This window comes from Cupressus sempervirens, chromosome 3 (genome assembly GCF_028749045.1).
Source record: "Cupressus sempervirens isolate cs-2001-9-10 chromosome 3, ASM2874904v1, whole genome shotgun sequence".
Lineage (NCBI taxonomy): Eukaryota > Viridiplantae > Streptophyta > Pinopsida > Cupressales > Cupressaceae > Cupressus > Cupressus sempervirens.
In genome coordinates this window covers 443,864,254-443,871,361 of record NC_143120.1, presented here as the reverse complement: position 1 = coordinate 443,871,361, position 7,108 = coordinate 443,864,254, and positions in this window count along the sequence as shown.

Below are 7,108 nucleotides of genomic sequence, written 5' to 3'. Positions count from 1 at the left end.
TTGATACTATAATGTTTTGGACAAGTTTGTCATACTTAATCAATTTTTCCTATTTTGTTACCATCAATGCCAAAGGGGGAGATTGTTAACAATTGGCTAATAACGATATGTAATTGTTGTCATTTATGGTAACACATGATTTACATGCTTGTAGAAAACCTTAGAAATAAAGATACTTAGCTTTTGGTACCTAAAAAATTGTCTAAGTATGAAATTGGTTTACAACAGTGTATTGTTTTATATGAAAAATATTTTTGACATCATATTATGATAGGAGAAGTTAAATGGTGATAGTATAAATGTTGATGATATTGTGTATAGCCTTAGACATTAGTAAAAATAGTACAAAAAAGAGTTATTCATGTTTTACCAGTGAAACAAAACAAGATAATTGGAGGTAAAAGAATTATTTTGTTTACAAAATAATTACTTGACCAAGTAGAGCCAACATCCTAGATGTTTAATCTAAGTTGAAAAGTATATTATGGTCTTAGTCAACCTAGAAAATTTTTTTTAAAAGGCATGGTATTTATGAAAAGGACATCTTACGAAAATAAGTGTGCAATTGTATCAAGTGATAAGTGATATGTGAACTTTCTGTGAAGCAATAAATGCAAATTTTTGAGAACCTAATTTTGTGATCTAAGATTGAGCTAAGGTTAGAGATTATTCAAGAAGGAAGTTACAACACCCATATACCTAAAGGCTAATTACTTGTTTGGGTAGTGAGCTCTTCTTGTTATTGGAAGTGCATGTTTGGGTAGTGAGCTCATCTTGCATCTACTATACTACAACTCCCAATAGGGTTAGAATCTCCTAACAGGGACTCTCTATACTAAATTTTTTCATTGACTCCTACTAGGGTCCATCCTATAACAAGGAACATATATATATCAATATATTATCTAGTGGGTATCATTCCCACTAGGGTTTTCCCTTCGCTAGGGTTTCCCTAGTTAACAAAATATGGTGTTATGAGTTCTCTTTATGCATTTTTACTATTTCTACTCAAGATTACTTGTTTACTTTCCTATGCATGTTACAAAGTAATTAATAATATCTAGTTGGTAAAAAAAGTTTGTAGAATGCTAGTTCACCTCCCCTTAGTATTCCCTATTTCTATAAGAGTTTTCAGAGAAGAATGATGTGGAAACAAAAAGGGAACTTGAAGATTACAACAATTTTTTGTATGTGTATGAAGAGGCACTTGATACACTACTCGTGTTACAAAAGGGAAATAATGAGCACTAGAGAATAGCACTCAAGATACAAAATTATTTACTTGATCATTAGACAGCTCAACCTGAGCGTGAATTCCGCATCAAATTTTGGGTGAACCAAACAAGAATAGAATACGTAACCCCATTTTCTATTAAAAAATAAGTATTCGAGAATAAGTATTCTTATTCCCATTTTTATATTCCAGCAGCCAAAAGGGCCCTAAGGGAAGGGTCTTGTTACTGTAGGAAAGGGGACCCTTTTAATTTTGCTTATCGGTTAAGTTGCTAGTTATTGATTCCCCCCTAAAGTTACATTTTCCTAAGTTGTGTTTGTCTTTTGGGTGTGGGGTGTGTATTTTTTAGACAACAATTCATTTAAATTGGGTCATGATAGCATGCCAAAAAACCTGATAAAATATATAATGTGGGCCCAGTGGTATTATTTAAATAGATACTTTTCTTTACCTATGTGGGATAATGCCATTTGTTGTAATATGCCCAGAAGAATGAGCGGACCCACAATGTATTCATTTTTTATGATCGTTGGATCATGGGAGATCTAACGGTTGTCGTATTGTCGCTACCACAAGATGCAGGGAGTTTAATGAAAGTGACCAAGCAAAATGCTAACATGCATCCAAGTGGGTCCAGTTCTACAAGAAAGTAGTAAGTGGATGGTCATTTTCTCAACCATAAGATTTAAGTCGATTTAAGGACTGTTGCTTAGTCGCTTTGAAAAAGTGTAAGGCTCTTAACTAATGCGATAAAGTGACTGTGCGCCACGTGTCCCAAATCAAACATATGATTAAACTAATACAGTAAAGATGAAATGATCAAATCATATTCAGACACGTGTATAGGTGTGGGCCAGCTTTAGAATAGGCAATACATAAAGTATTTATTTTCATAATTGTTAGATCAGATTGATCCAATGATTGTTGCTTGGTCGCTATAAAAAGATGCATAACATTTAACCAATGTGACGAAGTGACATTTAGACATGTTCTTGGTGGGGGCTGTTAAACGTAGAAAGAATTGAACTTTGTGACAAATCAATGTGTGACATGTGTTGTACACAGGGCGAGTGTGAAAGCCACCTAGGAGAATTTAGGTGTACTCTGGATCTTCCAGTATGATTGAGTCTTAGGGTTATCGTTTTGTCGCTATAAAAAGGTGCAAGGTTTTTAACAAAAGTGACATAACGACATTGAGCCATGTGTCTAAAGTGGTCTTGGTTGTAGATGCCTCCTATTTGCTTCACGATTGTCAGATCAAAAGAAGATCTATGGTGGTCACATTGTCGTTATCAAGAAGTGCATACTATTTAATTTTTGCGATAAAGCGACAATGTGCCACGCGTCTAGGGAAATTAAATGGTTAGATAGGGGTCCATAGTGTTGAGGTGGCTTACGGTTGTCATTATATTGTTGGTTTGACTTCCCCGTCACCCTAAGAAAGGTGACTCAACATGCACAAACTTAGTTGGAGCCATAGATTTGCATTTTAATCAATGGTCCAATTTTAAAGTTGATCATGACTTTTTTCAAGCCTGTTGTCTATGACATTGATTGCTAATTAATTCAAAATGCATGTGGGCCTTATGAGATTTTCTTGTCCCTATGTTATTTGAATGGTACATGGTTGAAATGTGATCAATTCCCGAGTATGAGTGTGTGTGAGGCAAATATACAATGCTAGAAAAGGTTGCAGAAAAAGCTAGGGTTTCACAGAAGAAATTGCATCAAGCGTGAGTCAAGAACCAATAAGTATTCTTGCCTCAAAATTTGTAGAATTACTCTCAAAGAAGACATTGTAGTTTCAGCCTTTTGTGGATAAGATATTTAATAAACCATAGACAATGCCACCTAGAAAAGATTTCTCGGGGAAGATAAATTATCAATTAAGGAGTGTGCATGATGATTTTTTAGAACAGTTAGATATGTCTACCAATGATTTTGCTAAGGATAAAAGATTTGTTCCCAATTCACCATGACTACAAATTGTGAGGGTATTGTATGATAAGGGAAATTGGGTTAGGGATGCTAAGACAACTACAAGTGGCTGGGAGCTTTCCTTGAAATGGTTTTCTTAGAGAAATCTATGAGCCCCACATGATAATGTATGAAATTTTGTAATGTCCCCTTCTCCACGCTAGACGTAATGATGCCTTGTTGGTCTATCTTTCCATCTGGATAGGCTAACGACATTAATTTTGAGAATGCCAACCAGTCATAGGAATGCATTTGTTTTCATTGGGGGAGATATTAAAGTGGGAACTCCTAAGGTTAAGTCACTTTATTTTATTATGTTGATTTATGAAGTACTTTATCATTTAAAGTCACTATATGACAAAAAATGACTTAAGTGACTAAAAAACAAAACAACCTTTTATCCCACATTGCCTAGTTGTTCGCATCTCCCCTCACATCGAGGTTACAAAAGCAAGCATCTGCATTGGGATTTATGCCATGAGATTAATATTGATAAAATACAAACAGGTTGCTTAAATGTGATTGGTTATCTCTTAAGGACGAAATCCCTTAATGAGATTTGTGGAGACTGGCTGTAGCCCCAATATCTCTTCGAAATAGTTTCAAGATCAGGGAAGAGATCTCAATCTATTCTATTCAAGTTGTTTATCCCAAAGGCAAAATCGAAAGGTAACAACATCATTTGGGAACCCTTATTTCTACTGGAAATGTTTATGGTTTTGATTTGCACCGGTGATTATGGGAAGAACGCATAATAGGTATAAGAAGAAAAGTAATACAAGAGCAAGGTTTGACCTAGGTGTTCGGATCACTAACAACAAAGGAGTAGTGATAGTGTTACAATCAGCAACATACGAGACTGAGCAACGGATTGCAGAAGGCAACAAAGTTAATGTCTTGAATGGACGTGATTACCAGGACATGACTGCACTCTCATCAGTTAGAGGCAGTAACAGGTTACCCGAATAGCAGTGTTTGCAGACTAGTCGCCAAGGTATTAGGGTCGAGAGTGACTTCATTGGACAACACCAACCAGTGTACATTCACCGTAACTAGCATTATATCCCAACTTGTGTATGCCATGAGGAATTTGGGGGTCCGCATGATCAGATGTCAATTGCAACTCCCAAAAAATCGGGTGGTAGGCAGCGAAGAATCCATTGATGGGATTTAGAAAAGTTTGTGGCCACACAAATTGTCATGCCCACACGGAATGCTAGGTTTTGATTTCCTTCTTCACGACATATTACTTATTGCTTAGATAGGCAGTGTTGTGCGGTAATGTTGGATGAACAAATGCCTTCATATGGTTATCAAAATCAGTATTAAGCAAAGAAACTTGAGGCAATATTCTAAGGCTTAATTGAATGTATTTTGAAAATCATTGTAGACTTAAACTTATATTTTGAATATTCCTATTATTCTATTGCTGATCCAACTGTAGTGAGGGAATTTTTATGCTCATTAAGGGTCGTAGACACATATCCTTCTTATTACTATTTTTAATTGAGCTCAAGCCAGTATTATCGGATTTGGAATATTATAGTGGTATCAGAGCCATAAGTCCTCCCAACTTGTGGGAAAAATTATTAACGGGCTGGATTTAACAAGGATAATGTCAGACATGCATGAATAGGAAACCATATAGGTTTAGTCACATTTGTTCGGAACAGACAAGATCTTAAGACCAGATTGATATTGAGGACAATTACTCAGTTGACGAGGAGTTAACATTTGGGACAAACTTACGGGTTGAACAGGGTGAACGAGTACAGGACACTCAAATGGATCATAATGAGAATGAACGAGAACGATAAGTGAGGGAACCTTGTGGGCTATTAGAGATGGGAAAAATAATTTCAGGTGCTATGTAGTAGTTAGCTCCACCTCACAAGGTAGCACCGAGTCATCATAGTGGAGGTGGTAGTGTGGCAGGATCACTCTGAGCTACTAGGGCCCCCACATGGAACATTGACAGGCCTTTGATGCCTATTTTTAATGCAAAGGAAGTGGTAGCACCACTTGCGGAACCAGGCTTACTACCAGATAACGTTATGGCTATGTACGATGAATGAGATTTATTCTCTGATCCAGTTAAGCAAAATTTGTTCTTTGTTTAATACTTGAATCGAAAAGGGGAGAGTGTAACAAACGGTTTTTCATATTGGAAACAAAGACGTTTTAAATAGAGAACTTCCAATATTTAAAAAATATACAACTGAAATCCTTTTCACATGACGTTAACTGCCTTTAACAATTAATTGAAATAACCATAACCTCATCAATGTTTGTTTAAAAATAACTAGTTTAGCTTTTAACTGATAACTGCATTCATGTTCAACTGAAATAACTAGATTAACAATTGACTAAACATAACTGTATTCATGATCAATTGAAATAACTAAATTAACAATTAACTAAACATAATTGTATTCATGTTCAGCTGAAATAACTGATTAACAATTAACTAAAACATAACTGTATTCATGATCAATTGAAATAACTAGATTAACGATTAATTATCCTTTCTTCATACAAGTAAAGTAAATGCTTATCAAAAAATGAAGGAATGGAACATACAAGTATCATCCGAAGGATCTTTAGCTGGTTGTGTAAGCCTCAACTTTGGTGAGAGGAGAAGCATTGACATAGGCTTGATCTCCCAACCTCGGACCATACTTATCCCCACACATTCTATTAAATCAGAATGGCCCTCCCTACCTCAGGATTGGGCTTGGGATGTTCTTTAGTCCAACCACCTGAGCATCTGGGTGTTTTGATTCTTGAATGTCCACTCAGTTATGAAACAGACATGCTTACATAAGTGGCACTACTGACATCAAGTGATTATTAGATGGCAAACATGCCTATAAACTACCTTGACCAAGGATTTCAGATGGGCTCAACGACCCGATCACCACCGCTTGACTTGACAACAGGTTTCATTATAGGGATGAGCATGAGCTATTAAGTATATTTCATTTGGGTTATTCATGTTTGATTTCTGTTCTGTTTTCTTCCAGATTTATTTCACCTCTTCACCATACATGGCTACATAGCCGGTGATTCCTAGGTTTATTGATAGATTATGAGCACTTTGTCCTTCTACACCTCTTCACCATTACATGGCTATATTACCGGTGAATCCCAAGTGTTTTGGAAAAGTTATGAGCTTTCTACTCTTGATATCTTTTATCATGAATTGTGGCAAAATAAAACTTGTTCTTGAGATCAGCAACATTCATACAAATTCTTATTACATTTAGAAACTCTTCTTTAAGGGATACTATTCAACTGTATACAATGAAAGTAAGAAGAAAGTTCGTTATAAATCACAGGGATTATTCAGCAAGTTAAATAACATGATTATAGACATAACAAAAGAGGTTCCTGTTCCTAGCCAGCTGCTATAGAATTGTATTTAAAAACTTTGGAAGGATAACTCATGACCTGATAAGAATTTGATATTATTTTGGAGAACTTGAACTCTGATTGGTCCTCTCCAGTTGTTTTGAGACATTACTTGGAGAGCATATGGTCTTTGATCTTTAGCTGGATTGCTTGCATGGCAAGGAGCGGTAATTCGAATTGCTTGAACAAGGCTTCAATGAATGGTATTGCAGGTATCAGCAGAAGATATGATGAGGAGAAGTCAGGTGTGGAGGCAATGAAGTTTGAAATGCAAAGCAGAAAGAAGTCGGCAGAAAGGAATATGGTGCCCGACTCCCCTCACGGCTTTCATATAAGGAACAAGCCATGACTTCTTGGCTTCCACCAGTTTAAAAGATTATATGACAATTTGAATTGCCAAATGTTAAATTGATTAAAAAGAAAAAGGGAAAGGTAAAAGGTTGGAAGAAAATTATAATTTCAACTATTATTATTATTTATATTTAC